At 41.6% G+C, this 15217-nt stretch overlaps 1 protein-coding gene across 29 annotated transcripts in view; it reads right to left on the bottom strand.

Annotated features, from left to right (window-relative positions):
• The window catches only part of KIAA1217, a 496866-nt gene that overhangs the window by 250647 nt on the left and 231002 nt on the right, over positions 1 to 15217 (bottom strand). The gene's annotated exons all lie outside the window — the stretch shown is intronic.

The raw sequence follows: 15217 nt of genomic DNA, 5'->3' as shown, positions 1-15217 counted from the left end.
GACATATATATACTAATATGTATAAAATGGATTAATAAGAACCTGCTGTATAAAATAAATAAATAAAATAAAATTCAAAATTCAAAAAGAAAAAATTGGAGTCTTTAACTGATTGACTCTTAAAAGAAGTATTCATCTGAGTAGACAGTTGCATTAAGAACTTGAATGGATGCAAACTAGTGGAGGGAAAGAGTGAAATGTACATGAAATAGGAGGAAACCGTCTGGACCAACGTGGCAGAGATGAAGCCCCAAGGTGGCCTGTTCCACCCACCTCCCCTTGGGGGAAGCAGACTATGAAAAGGACTGTTGTGGGGACTCTCACGACAGGTGCTAGCAATGCTCATAAAACAGACCCTGCATGGTTTCCTCTGTCCCATGTGTTAGTTTCATTCATGGGCACCAAGGTGACAGCTGGTAGAGAGAAGCTATTAATTGAAGACACTGTTGATGATGCAGTTGATGAAGAGCAGACAACAGGGGGCTTCAGAGGCTGAAGCCCACACACAAGACATCCTGGACCTCTAAGCCCCACGCACATGCTGGGGGTGGAGATCCACAGTGGAAGCTTTTAAGTTGAGTCCCTCTAATCCTGATGGCTGCCAAGCCCAACAAACACACCTGGTGACAAGTTAGAAGAAAAGTCCCTGAGCATTTGTGTCATTTCCTGTGGGTACAATGAAAGATGCAAAATGCCAGGTGCTTTCCTCTGATGAGTGACAGGGAAGGGAGGAGAAGGCAGGGAGGGGGGCGGTGAGTTCAGGGGCAGAGAAGGCAAGACAGAGTTCATTTAGTTACTGCCACTGAAAAAGACTTTCCGAGCTTACAGTTAGATGCATTTTGAAGCGCAACTTGCAGCAAGCAGAAGTCAGATTTCTGGTTCATAGGCTGCTGCAACTAAAGTCCTAGATGTCTGTATATTTCTAGAGATTACTTAAATAAGAATATTTTAAACCAGCTTTTTTGCTTGTTTGTTTGTTTCTTCTTAAACCCAAGGATGTGCTCTGAATCCCCTCCCCATCACAATAGGCAGTGTCTGCCACTCAGGAGCTAACGTCCTGAATTTTAACTTAACTCAGGCTTTGATCCCTTCAGACGGTCCACCTCAACCACGACCTGGGAGTTTTTCCTTATCAGGGAGACAGAGCAGTGCAACAGTTTTCCCCATTTTTGGAGCCAGCACATTAACTACACATGTAGTTCCGCTGCAGATAAGCAGCACACCAGGGATAGTCTGGGGCAAGTCCCGCCAGGGTTTTAAGAAGTTAATGGCGTACGTTTAACTCTAGATGAACCGTCGGGACACGCACAGCCCTCCCACCCTTCCCTCTAGCCTGGTCGCAGTTCATGGAACAAACCCTTTGCCTTCTGACCAGGGAGGCAAGCAGACCCTCCTCCAGCACCAGAACCACGAGGGGCTTGGGGAAAGTGTGCTGGACCAGCCCAAGCTGCCAGGGCAGGGGAAGGCATACTTGGAGGGGCAGAGTCTGCGACTGAGCTCCAGGTTATCGGTCCACACGGGTCCAGTTCAGCGCCTCCTGGACCCATCTTCTGGAGTCTTCCATCACTTAACCAATGCCCACAGCAAACTGTGGTGACAATTTAGTCCTCACTCCAAACTGCATCAACTTAATTCTTTGGGGTCCTTTTTTTTTTTTTATTACCATCGTAATAATCCACTTCATACCCAGAATAATGCATTGCTTTGACTGTTTTATTTTCTCACGCATGCGCTGCTTAATCCTCCCGTGAGTCTTTCCTGATTAGACAAGCGCTGGAGGACTATCAAAGCATCTCCGTTAGAGACCTGGACAAGTGTTTCAAGTATTATTGAACGTTTAAGCCACTAAACAAAAACCCTCTAATGTTGCCAGAGAAGTAGGGACACACATTAACTATGATTTACCTAAAGCCCTGTCTATATATATGGGAGAATTTCACATGCAGTAGATGAAACTAAAGCCTTCAGTCTTAGACTCTGGGGATCCCTTGCATTTTAACAGTAGCTCCTGATTTAAAAAATCTGCAAGGGATATATGATCCTTTGTAGGATTCTGTTCAAATGGGGGTAGAAAAGCAAGATGAAATGGGTTAATACTAACTCTGTGGTAGTACATAGAAATAAACATTGCAGTTTGACCAAAAACATACTTCTGATAAAAGTTCATGAGTACACAGGAACATAAATGTCACTGTCCCCAAAGACTGCCTTAGAAGTGTCCCCATGCAGGGACTTCCCTGGTGGTCCAGTGGTTAAGAATCCTCCTGCCAACGCAGGGGACACAGGTTCGATCCCTGGTCCAGGAAGATCCCACATGCTGAGGAGCAACTAAGCCCGTGCACCACAACTACTGAGCCTGCGTGCCGCAACTACTGAAGCCCGTGTACCTAGAGCCCGTGCTCCACAACAAGAGAAGCCACCTCAATGAGAAGCCCGCTGACCGCAACGAAGAGCAGCCCCCGCTCGCCACAACCAGAGAAAGCCCACGTGCAGCAACGAAGACCCAACGCAGCCAAAAATTAAAAAACTAAAAAAAAAAAAATAAGTGTCCTCACGGGCCAAGAAGGAATGGGAGGAACAGAAGAAGTGGGATGTTTGGTCAAGGTTTTCTAAGATAAAAGCTGGTAGGAACTTCCCTCCCACTGGGGATCGGGCTCTGGGGCTGCCAGTGGGTATGTGGCAAGAAAAGGCAGTCTGCATCCCCTTGTCCTTGACCATCTCAGGGTCTATGCTTCCTATTCCAACACCAACTGCAGTCGAGGTGGAAGCGGTGGCACTGAACAACTTAATATAAAACAGAACAACCGATACAGGTGATGGATGGAAACCAAGCTTTGAAAAGAGAGGACAGTTGGCTATCCCTACTAGATAGATTTTAATCCTCTCAAAATAAAAGGTCTTAGGAGAAATGTCTGTTCATATTATGCTTTGAAAAGCCTTCTTCCTCTTGTATTCTGCCAGTAAGATGAAACTCAGCAAAGGAGCAAGAACTACCCCTTCTCTCTCTCTTTTTTTGGAACCTATAAAACGTCACCTGAGAGATGAACGACAGGGGATGTTTACAGGCATGGTTTTCAGGATACTTCCAGAATTCCAATAGATGCTAACTTTGGGTCATGTTTCCATTGTGAGAAATTGTGATGAAAATCAGATTTTACGAGTTACATTTAATTTTTTTGAATGCGAGGAAGAAGCTTTCTTCTACAGAGGGACACACCCCACGTTACATGAGCCTTTACTCCCCTTCAGATAATGACTCCATCGCTCACCGATGCTTGGAACTCTCCTCCCCTCTCCGTCTTCACTCTAATTTCTGCCACCACCCTGGGCGCTCCAGTGCCCTGAGAACCAGCCTTGCACACCTTTGCCTCCAGGATCTTGGGTCTCTCTCTCTTTTTCTTTTGGCCGCGCAGCCCATCTTGCGGGATCTTAGTTCCCTGGCCAGGGATCAAACCCGTGCCCCCTGCGGGGGAAGCGCAGAGTCCTAACCAGTGGACCACCAGGGAAGTCCCTTGGGTCTCTGCTTTAGAGGATCCTTGCCAGCTCTCCACCCACATTCACGGCCATCCCTTGGAGCTCAGCCCACAACTGTTGCTCCGGGTCTGAAATGTTCAGCTTTCTTTTATTCTCACTTCTGATCACAACCTTTCAGTTCTCATGATTGCCTCCTCTGACTATGTCTTGTCTCCTTACAGTTTCCTCCCTGTTAAGCATCTCTTCCTAAATGGACTGGATGCTGTTATCTATCACGTCTCCACACTCTTCTCAAACCCTTCACCTCCTTTGACCCACACAACGAAACCTCAACCTCCACTCAGACCTTCTCTGTTCCCTCACCGGTCTGCTGATGACGCTGAAGGAAATTCACCAGCCTCACTGCATGGCGCCCCATCCGGCCTGTGGTGCCCAACCTCGCTGGGCTCCCGCAGGGCACTGGTGATCATCCTTCTCAACATGTCCCTCTCCTTCTCACACAAACACTCCCTCAAACCTTGCCCATTCCCTTCAGATTCCTTTCTCACCAGCCTCTTCTCCATTTTCAGCAGAAGACCTTCACCAGAAAAATCGAAGGCAGGTGGTAAGACTTGCCCAACTTCCAACACACCACAGGCAATCTACATTCAGCCTCCAGCCATCTTCTACTGACAGTGGAAAAGACCTTCCCATCCCTCCTCTGCCTCCTCTTTCCCCTCTTGAAACAAATCCATCCACCAACTTTCTCGTGCCTTCAGGCTCTCTCCTCCCAGGCTCCCTTGGGTACCACACACTTCTTACAATCTTCTATGCTTAACTCCTTCCTTTCAAGGTAAGGTTCCCAGAAAGAGCATCTCTATTCCCCACTTCGCCTTCCTGACCTGCCAATCAATTCCTGACCCACTGCTCCTATCCCTCAACTGAAACGGCTCTTTCCAAGGTTGCCTGGCTTCACCGTTGCTGAATCCAACAGCGATGGCAATAACCTCACCTTAATGTCTTAGTATCATTATTTTATTTATAACATTGGACTTAGTCATGTTTATAAACTTGGAATGGGATGAGGCAGATAAAAGCCAGTAGAGAGAAAGGGATAAAGAGTATACGGGAAAAAAAAAAAAGGTATTTGGGCATGCCTAGGCACACAGTAGGGGCTTAATACATGGCAGCTATATAAGTGTGAAGGGCATCTAGAAACTGCTTTTTATAAGATGTAACTCAAACCCTTCTCATTGGACTTGCCTAAAATGCACATTTGATCACATCGCTTCCCTAAGGATGATCTTTCACTTGCTCCCATTGTCCACAGAATGAAATCCAGACTTCTTGACCTGATGTCCAAGCACTTCATTAATCCGGCCCCAGCTCCCTCACTTCCCAGGAGTCCCCACATACACACTGAGTTGCAGGCTCATTAAACTACTTATAGGCCATTTCTTGGACACATCATGACTCTTTGTTTCCCCTTGACTCTTCTGTGTCTGGCAAACTCTGACTCATTCTTTAAGAATCAGCTTCAGGGTCAGCGTCTCTGGGCAACCTTCCCTGGTCGCCTCTCATCTCCTTGTGAGGTGTCCCCCGCTCAGGTCCCACTGCATGATCTGTCCCTCGAGTCAGCACCTACATCCTACATAGCAACCCTGTGCCACCTCCCCCAAGAGACTTGAGAGCGAGGGATGAGCACTGCCCACACGTGCAGCTCCACTGTCTGCCACGTGGGTGCTGCCCAATGCAGGCGGACCTTGTTTTATTGTGCTTCACCTTATTGCATTGTTTTTACACATTGAAGGTTTGTGGCAACCCTGTGTCGAGCAAGTCCACCAGGGTCATTTTTCCAACAGCATTTGCTCCTTTCATGTCTCTGTATCACATTTTGGTAATCCTCACGATATCTCAAACTTTTTCATGATTATTATATGTGTTAGGGTGACCAGTGATCTGTGATGTTACTACCGCAAAAAGATTACAACTCGCTGGGGGCTCAGATGATGGTTAGCAGTTTTAGCAACGAAGTATTTTTAAATTAAGGTATGCACATTGTTTGTTTTAAGACATAATGCTATTGCACACTTAACAGAGTACAGTGTAGTGTAAATATAACTTTATATGCACTGGGAAACCAAAAAATCCGTGTGACTCGCTGTACTGTGATGTTTGCTTTATCGCAGTGGTCTGGAACCAAACCCACATGGAGTACAGTACGCCTGTATATAAATGCAGTAGGAATGTAAACACAAGGAGGATGCCGGGAAAATGCTCACAGGGCGGCTGCCTTGTATGGATTGCAATGAATAATAGAAGAAAAAGCCAAAGGAAGATCTAGCCCTGGGAGCATAAGCCCATCAAAATCTTAGTTCTACAAATCTGTGAAATAGGAAAATACTCTGTAATATACTTTAACATTTTCAAATTAAAATATACACAGGAAGAAAAGTAATCATAATATATGTTGTCTAACCTCCATCCTAATATCTTTCAAATAAACAAGCTGGGTTGGCAACTGGGTAATTAGAGGAATATTAGGAAGTGGGCTTCTAAGTAGCATGTCTGCTACATTATTTTGAAATCCTGTAGTACTTTTCAGATGAGAATAAATGTCAAAGGCTGGTTGAATTTCAACTGGCAAGATTATATTCTGCCAACTCAGTTCTTCTCCAGGCTTTTGAATTGACCTAAGATGCCCTTCTAAACCCATGTGTTTCTCTGGTAGCTACCAAATGCCAAAGTGACCATTTAAAAAGAAAACCAAGGGACTTCTCTGGTGGCCCAGTGGGTAAGACTCCATTCTACCAATGCAGGGGGCCTAGGTTCGATCCCTGGTCCGGGAACTAGATCCCACATGCATGCCGCCACTAAGAGTCTGCATCACAACTAAGAAGCCCACATGCCACAACGAAGATCCCCTGTGGCGCAACTAAGACCAGGCACAGCCAAAATAAATAATACATACATACATACATAAATAAATATAAAATGTTAAAAAAAAAAACAACAACAAGTACACGGGAGGAAATTCACTTTAAAAAAAAGTTATAAAAAAAAAGAAAACCAAAAAAACTCTCATGTTATTAAGTGAGCTATACTTTATACATTTGAATTTTAACCAGTTTGGAGAATCAAATTATGGTTTTATTTAATCAATTCTCAACTCGTAAAATTTAAAGCAATTCATTGGTTACAGAAAGAGAGGTATGGGATTTGAGAGATTATCAGAGGTCAGGTGTCTAGTTCAGTTTAATCATGAACAAAGCAAACATTTTCTTTAAAAATGTTAAACCACTTCTACTAACAGGCTTTAAAAAATCCTATTAACTAATTTCTTTGATTTTGACAAAATTCATTTCCATATTCACAGCAGGAAGTTATAGAGTTCAGGCTATAAGCATGAAAGAGTACAGTATTTTTTATAATGAGTTTAGGGAAAAAAATATAAAAGACAAACAAACTTCCTCCAAAGAAAAAGGCCTTTAATTGCATCTACAGTAGTTTCTGATTATTTCCTGTAATTAAAAACTTGATTTGTCAGCCTAGGTCTTCTCAAATATCAATGTGGTTCTTTTTAACTCACCAAAGTTCTCACTGACCTAACATCCTAATTGAAGACAAGTGAGAAAAGCTTCTGAGAGGTAAAGTACAGGATGCTATTAAACCCAAATCCATAGGCATGGACTGGGGAATTTTGGATTATTTGCTTGAATCAAACATAATTACACATCCCCCCCCCCATTACGATTTAAAGCTGACCAAGTGGTTATTCCAATACTGCTAAGTAGAAGAATCAAGAGAGGGTGGATGTTTTCTGTTCATCAATGCTTTCATTCCTGGAGGGGACAGAATGTTTTGCTTGAGAAACTAACCTTAGCGCTCAGAGTCTGGAGTAAAACAAAATTACCCAGAATTAGGATTTTTAACATTCCTTCAGAGAATACAGAACTGTCTGGGGAAGACTTCTGAAGTCTCTAAAGCCAGAATCAGCCAAGGATAAGGAAGACTTAAGGGGTTAATTGTCCTTGAAACTTTCTGCTTTGTTTCCCATCAAATTAAATCTATAACAATACCTCCCTTTGATTCTCTCTTCCTGAATTGTAAACTTCTAAATGTAGGGTCCTTGTCTGGCTCATTTGATGTGTACAAATATGTATTTGTTGAAACTAAATAAATAAACCTTCTAACCTGTATTAATAGAGGAAGTGTAAACCTTATTCTTAAATTAATATGAAATCTTGTACAATTGAAAGTTGATGATAGCACTTAAGGTGTCTTAAAATATGTAGAGTATTTCGGTTGTGAAAAATAAGTGAAATTATACAGAGAGCTCTTAAAACTCAACAATAAGAAAACAAACAAGCCAACTAAAAAAACAATGGGCAAAAGATCTGAACAGACACCTCACCAAAGAAGATATAAAGATGGCAAATAAGCATAAAAAAGATGTTCCACATCACATGTCATCAAGGAAATGTAAATTAAAACAACAATTAGACACCATTACACACCTACACTGGTGAGGATGTCATTCATTGCTGGTGGAAATGCAAAATGGTACAGCCACTTTGAAAGACAGTTGGTGGTTTCTAACAAAACTAAACATACTTTTACCAAGTGATACAGCAATCGTGCCCATTGGTACTTGCCCTAAAGAACTGAAAGCTTATGTCCACACAAAACGTGCATGTGGATATTTATGGCAGCTTTATGCACAACTGACAAAACTTCGAGGCAACTAAGATGTCCTTCAGTAAGTGAATGGTAAATAAACGGCAGTACATCTAGACAGTGAAATATTATTCAGTACTAGAAAGAAATGAGCTATCTAGCCATGAAAAGACATGGAGGAACCTTAAATGCATACTACTAAGTAAAAGGAGCCAATCTGAAAAGGCTACATACTGTACAGTTACAACTATGTGACATTCTACAAAAAGGCAAAAGTATGGAGACAGTAAAAAAATAGAATAAAGTAAAAAAATCATTGGTTACCAGGGGTTGGGGGTTGGGTTAACAGTGATTAGCCAGAGCACAGAGAATTTTTAGGACAGTGAAAATATGATACTATAATGGTAGATACATGCCATTATACATTTGTCCAAACCCACAGAACGTACATCAAGACTAAACCATAAGGTAAACTATGGACTTCAGGTGATTACGATGTGTCAGTGTAGGTTCGTCAGTTGTAGCATACGTACCAGTCTGTTGGGGGGCAGGGGGTATATAGGAAATCTCTGTACTTCCCCCTCATTTTGTTATGAACCTAAAACTGCTCTAAAAATATTGTCTTAATAACAAACATATTTTAAAAATACATCAAACAAGGCTCATCTGAGGGGAAGTCTACAAAATATCTGACCAGTGCTCTTCCAAATTGTCAAGGTCATTATAAACAAGGAAAATTTGAGGAACTCTTAGCCAAGAGAATCCTAAGAAGACACGACAATTAAATGTACTGTGGGATCCTGGAATAGAAATAGGACATTTGGTAAAAACTATGGAAAACTGAATAAACTATGGACTGCAGATAATAATAATATCTAGCAATACTGGTTCATGAATTGTGACAAATGTACCATTTAAGATGTTAATAATTGAGGAAACTGTGTGTGGGGTAAATGGGAACTTTTAAATGATCTTTGTGATACTAAAATTGTTCTAAAATTAAAAAGTTTATTTTAAATATGTAAGTGAAGTTTTGAAAATCACATTATATTCTGCCGAATAGTGCCTTGGCAGTCTAGGCTTTTTTTTTTTTTTGCACTTTCACTGCCAAGTCCTAACCACTGGACCTGCCAGGGAATTCCCAGAAGTCTAGTTTTAATAAATAAAAAATATTGATTTGAAATAAGCTATCAACACACCGATCTAAGGAACACTGACCTTCACGTGTTGAGATCACACTATTTAAGAATAAACAAATTTTTCTCGTGTATCCCATATAACAAAAAAAACTAATGTTTTCTTAAATAGAAAAATATCGCGGGACTTCCCTGGCAGTCCAGTGGTTAAGACTTCGCCTTCCAATGCAGGGGGTGTGGGTTCGATCCCTGGTCGGGGAGCTAAGATCCCACATGCCTTGTGGCCAAAAAACCAAAACATAAAACAGAAGCAATATTGTAACAAATTCAATAAAGACTAAAAATGGTCCACATCAAAAAAAAAAAAAAAAAAACTTAAAAAAAAAGAAAAAGAAAAATATCTCTCCTAAGTTGAAGAATTATAATTAAATAAGGGTTTTTTAAATTGAAATAATTTGAAAAAAAATTTTTTAAATAAATAAATTCAAAAAAAATGGAAATAATTTGTTTACAGATGGGGAAAGGTCATTTAAAATTTATAATCTAGGCAAATTTCAAATTAACGGTGAAGTTCAGCACCCTCCCCATTTGACCTGACAGCAGGTTATCACTTTATAATACCCCACCAGAGTGGTACGTTTGTGACAATTGATGAACATACATTGACACATGGTAATCACCCAAAGTCCACCATTAGTACCCCAGATTATTCCAGAAATTCCAGCAAAGCAAAACTGTTTTACTTCTTTCAATTTTCTATTACATTTTTGCAAATGTTGTTTTGTCCTTAAAACACGGACCTCCTTCCTTTTCAACTCAGTCAAGTCATGGTCTTAGTCCCATTTAGAATTTGTTAGCATGAACTACATGAAACTGCAGATATTCGCCTATTTTTGACATATCTAAGTGTCAATTTCGTGTGGTTCCATGTGAAAGACTTCAACCTTCCTTTCCTAGAGAAGCGTCACCAATAATCTGAGCACAAAGGACAAACACTGACCTCTTCAAACCTATCCTCCATGGCGTTAAAAATGGTCAAGGGCCCACAGGTTCATTTATTTTAGTGAGTCATTTCCTCAACAAGATGAGTTCCCTGAGCCCTGTACACAGTGAAATTTCAAATTAGTTTTCAAAAAGTCACACATTAAACCTGGAAAATCAAATGACCGAGACCTTCCTTAGAACATCAGAGCTGCAACCTTCAGATGAAATTGAGCCCTTTCACTACCTCTCACTTTCTTCTGTCCACTAGTAATATTATTTTCACTTTTTTCCCATAATAACATGTTTATCACATAATTCTTCCCCTCTGGTACTGCAAAAAGAAGAAGCAGGAAGCTTTTTTAACTGGAGTCAGTTGGTGAAATTTTTTTGTTTTGGATTTATTATATTTAAGTTTTGTAGGTTTTCACAGAAATTCCAAATTCTTCACGATAGGCTCTAATTTAATTACTCTTTTTAATTGTAATACAGTAAATATTTTAATAGCTATTCATATTTAATATGCAGAATTCATAAACCTTTGATTTATAATATCTTTCTCATACACTCTTTTGCAAACATCCGTCATTCCTTTTCACAAAGCCTTCATTTTCTAGATAAATTTAACATATAATCATTAATCAGTAGCATCTCCCAGTTAAACGGTAGCACCTCCCTTGTGTAATATGGTAGATTTTACAGTGATGTATTAAAGACAATTATGTCTGAGTCAAATGCCATTAATGCTAGAGGACTTTGAAATCAAGGATGCTACTGTGGTATATGATGGACCCTGCAAATCTTTTCTTCTTTGGACACACCTACAAAACACAGACATAAAGGACCAGAAGAAGAAAGCATACGTCCCTACAAAGAAACCTGCTTAAATGGTACTAAGTTCGATTTTGTTGAGTTTCCACTTTGCATTTGTGCATCAAAATAAACCATACTTTGTTTTAAAGAAAAAAGAAAGACAGCATACATCCTTATACCTACTCTGCCCTATCCCGAATCATGCCCATTAATTTGAGTTCAACCCCAGCAGACTCAACTGTCTCACCTCTTCTACTTCTACTTCAATCTCTTTTTTATTTGAAAACAAAGAGATGAGTGGCCACTTGATGGAGGCAAATTTCTATCTAGCATCATGTTGTAAAGCATGGGGGTAGTAACCCCTAATTCATTCTGCAAGGAATATCAGGCTGTTGGAATTAGTGGACTCAAAAACCGTTGTGCTTTGGTACAATTCTGATTTTCTGGAACATACCTTGTGCCTTGAGCTGGCATCGGTGATTTACAGTAGCCAACCTATGTGTGATGGAGCCAGGAGCAATACTGGCCCTTGTTATGCCAAAGCCATGTTTGAGGGAAGGAAACTGGGAGCTCATTTGCCTACAGTAGTAAGTCCTTAAAGGTTAAGGTGATGCAGTGTAGTTTTCCTATTGATCCTGGGATACTTTGTAAATTACGTGATCAATTAATGCTTTCTGATGGAGAGGGAAACAATTATGACATGCTACACATCCGCCTGGGATTTTCTACAACGGAATGCAATGATTTTCTACAACTGAATACAACTGAAGGGACTCTACTTGCCCTTCACATAGTTAACCTGACATCTTGGTGTAAGTAAGGTAGAAGAGTTATAATTATTCCTAAGGGTCTTACCACAAGGTAATTTTACATTTACTGCTTAAAGACAGCCTCTAAGATGGGGTTTGCCGAACAGGGATCGGAGAGCTGAAATAGGATGAATTTTCAGTTCTAAGAGGATGTGAGAGAAGTTAATTTATATCCCGTATTTTGACAACTTGAGAATATGCTCATGAAATGTTGACAAATTTAAAGGATTCGAGTGTACCAAAAGATGCTACTTTTGTCTAAAAATATCTTTGCATCAATAAAATACTGAAAATTATCAACAAAAATGTGAACAGGGATTACTTCTTGGGGGTAGATTTACGAGGGAGTATTTTTCATATTTTTCCAACATTTTTACCCCGAATAAAATAAAAAATTTAACAAGCATTGATGCCACCCCCTCAAAAAAAACTTAGTGATGACTTTCCTAACAAAACTGAATCTTGGGTTTAGAATCATTCCCTCTGAAACGCGTATTATATTGGGCGAGCGGAATGGGCCCGGACAGAAAGGATGTGGTATGAAAAGGTACAGAGAGTGTGGAGAAGGTCGAAATGCAAAACCTGAGTTCACCTGACAGGCAGTTGCTGGGCAAGACTTTCAAGAATAAAGCTTTCAGAAGAAGCTTTCAGCAAAGTTCATAGTATTTCAATATTTTGCCCAAACAGACATAATTCGGGAACTGCTCCCACCTATAATTTCTTTAGAGACGACCAAGAAGCTGCCTGAAACAACTTAGGATCCCATGGCAGGGAGCCTGAAGTTCCCTCAGGCTCAAGAAAGAGTTTGCATGGCCTCTTAGTCACCAGAACCTCACACATAAATGAGGTGTGTGACACCACCTCATCTCCAACCTGTTTATTAACCTCTAATTATAGAACCAACACACTCACTGTAAACTAGCTGAGATGTTAAAGCCCTTGACGTTATGGTGCTGTTAAATTGTAACCTGAGGCACAGGAGGGGATTACCGGCGGCCCCTTGTAGTCTGAGTTACCTTACTAAGAAATTAAAGTGTGTGTTGGACATGTATTCATTCTATATTCTTATTTTCTGTAAGATCTAGATCATTACCTCTGTGCCCATTTCCTCTGCAGAAACTACTTTAAGTGCCTCAAATAGGAATGCAATTTAGAGGTAATAAGATCAGAGTAAGTTTTTCAAAAACACAACATCGTTTTTCCCAATATGCATTTTGGATGGTATTTGTGAAGCCTTTCCTGACCTGGACCACAGCATGGACTTTTAAAAATGTTAAGCTGGACACCAGTGAAGGCTAAGGAGTCTTCTTTTTTGGGCACACAGAGAACTTATCCTCACTACTAATTATACAGGAAATCTTCGCAAGACTGAAAGTAGAACATAAATGCCAAGCATCTGAAACATTCATTCTGATTCCAGCACCCTTTCTGCAAACCTGGAGAACTTCGGGGATTTCAGTTAAAATATCCTCCGTGTTACTGAAGGGAACACGTATACAATTATAAACAACTGTATTTACCTGAAGAATTGAACTCTTTTTGTTCTATTTTATTTGCAAAGAGGTGAAAGTGAGGCATGGTTAGGAGGACTTGAATCCTACACCCTGAGGGAGAAAATTCATAATCCCCTAAAGAACAACATTTAATTGCAAAGCCCTTCCGCATTTCAACATCAGTTTTGCTATTGCTGGGCCTTGATCTATGTAAATAATTTCCCTTACTTTCTTAGAATATTTTGTCTCTATTAAGTCCTCCTCACTACTTTGCTAAACTTCTCAAAATCTGCTTTATTAAAATATAGTTTTGTTTTTGCTGTTATCAGCCAACAAAAGATGTAGAAAATTCCCTAAAACCTTTCTGTTTACCCTTATGAGATGATTGTTATAGCTAATCAAATTTGGTAAAATGCAAAGAAGTCTCCGACAGAGCATGCAACTTTTCTGGTTGGGCGCCACTGTATGCAGGGTGGTCCTCTGCCCTCATCTTCTCGCTCTGCCCACTCCCCTTGGCCATCCCATCCACTCCCTTGGCTTCAAATGACCTATGGATATGTGTAATACATACAGATATATGTCAATGAGCCACAAATCGGTCCCTCTAGCTCACACATCTCTCCTGGGCTTCAACCTGTGTTGTTTAACTGCCTAATGGACATCTCCCCTTGAATGTACTCTATAATCCCAAACACAGCACCCAACACCAAAGTCCTTATCTACCTCAAGCTCTCAGACTGCTCCCTCATCTTGAGAAACACACCATCATCCACCCTGAGGTCCACACTAGAAACTGAAGAGTCGCCCTTCCCCACTCTTGTTCCCGCGCCCTCTCCGCCATTCACCAAGTCCTGTTGATTTCAGCTCCCTCATACACCCTGAACCCATCCGCTTCTCTCCATCCTCCCTGCCACTCAGTCGACCCTGAATCAGGCGCTCCTCCTCTCCCGTACGGCCTTCTGCACCAGCCTGCTGTCTTCCAACAGCCCTGGACTCCCATCCCATCTCCACCCTGCAGTCGGTGGCCTTTCTAAAAGCAAATCTTCAACGGCTGTCTATCGCCCTCAACATAAAATCTAGACACGGCCTCCTGGCTCTGTTCATCCTCTCTCTACCTTTTCCAACCCCCCCCCCCCCCACCGCCCCGTTATACCTGTGCTCCTGTGCTTTGACCTTAATTCAGTTCCACTAAAGACGTATGCTCTCTTTCCTGCCAGGTCTCCGCAGATGCTGGTCTATGGAAGCCCAGCCCTCTCTCTGCTTGGCCAGCTAACTCAGCTCCTCTTCTGCAGCTCAGGGGAGATGCTTCAGCCTCATGGAAAAGTTTCCTAGCCCCACAAGTACGGGGTTAGGAGCCCCTCCTCTGTGCTCTCATGTCACTAACTTCCGTTATCACAGCACTTCTCAGAGGCTATTTTAACCGCCGGTTTGTTGGTTGTCCCCGCTGGCCCGTGAACACCAGGCTCCCCTGCCTCTCTTACCCTTTTTGCCTCTCCCGTGCTGAAGAGAACACCCAGACCCGAGTCAGCACGCAAACACTGAGAGAATGAACAAATGAGACCCAGTATAAGGAGGCTGCCACTGACCAACGCCCACTATAGCCTGCAACCTGCCAGATGCTTGGACTCGATTATCTCTTATCCACACAACTCGGCAAGCTCTGTATTATTTTTGGACATTTTACAGACGAAGGTCAGGGGCATTAAACAGCTTTCTCTAGGTCACGCAGCTCGTATGTGCACTGAAAACCAGGTCTGTGTAGCTTCAAAACGTCCTCAACTCCTTGTGAACACTGCCTTTCCCGGTAGCCGGAGCACAATGATCAGAGGTCCAGCCATCAGCCTCTCAGAGTAAC

This window comes from Balaenoptera physalus (genome assembly GCF_965194825.1).
Source record: "Balaenoptera physalus genome assembly, chromosome: 2".
Classification (NCBI taxonomy): Eukaryota; Metazoa; Chordata; class Mammalia; order Artiodactyla; family Balaenopteridae; genus Balaenoptera; species Balaenoptera physalus.
Note: the sequence above shows the minus strand (reverse complement) of the source record. Positions and strands in the feature narration are given on the sequence as shown.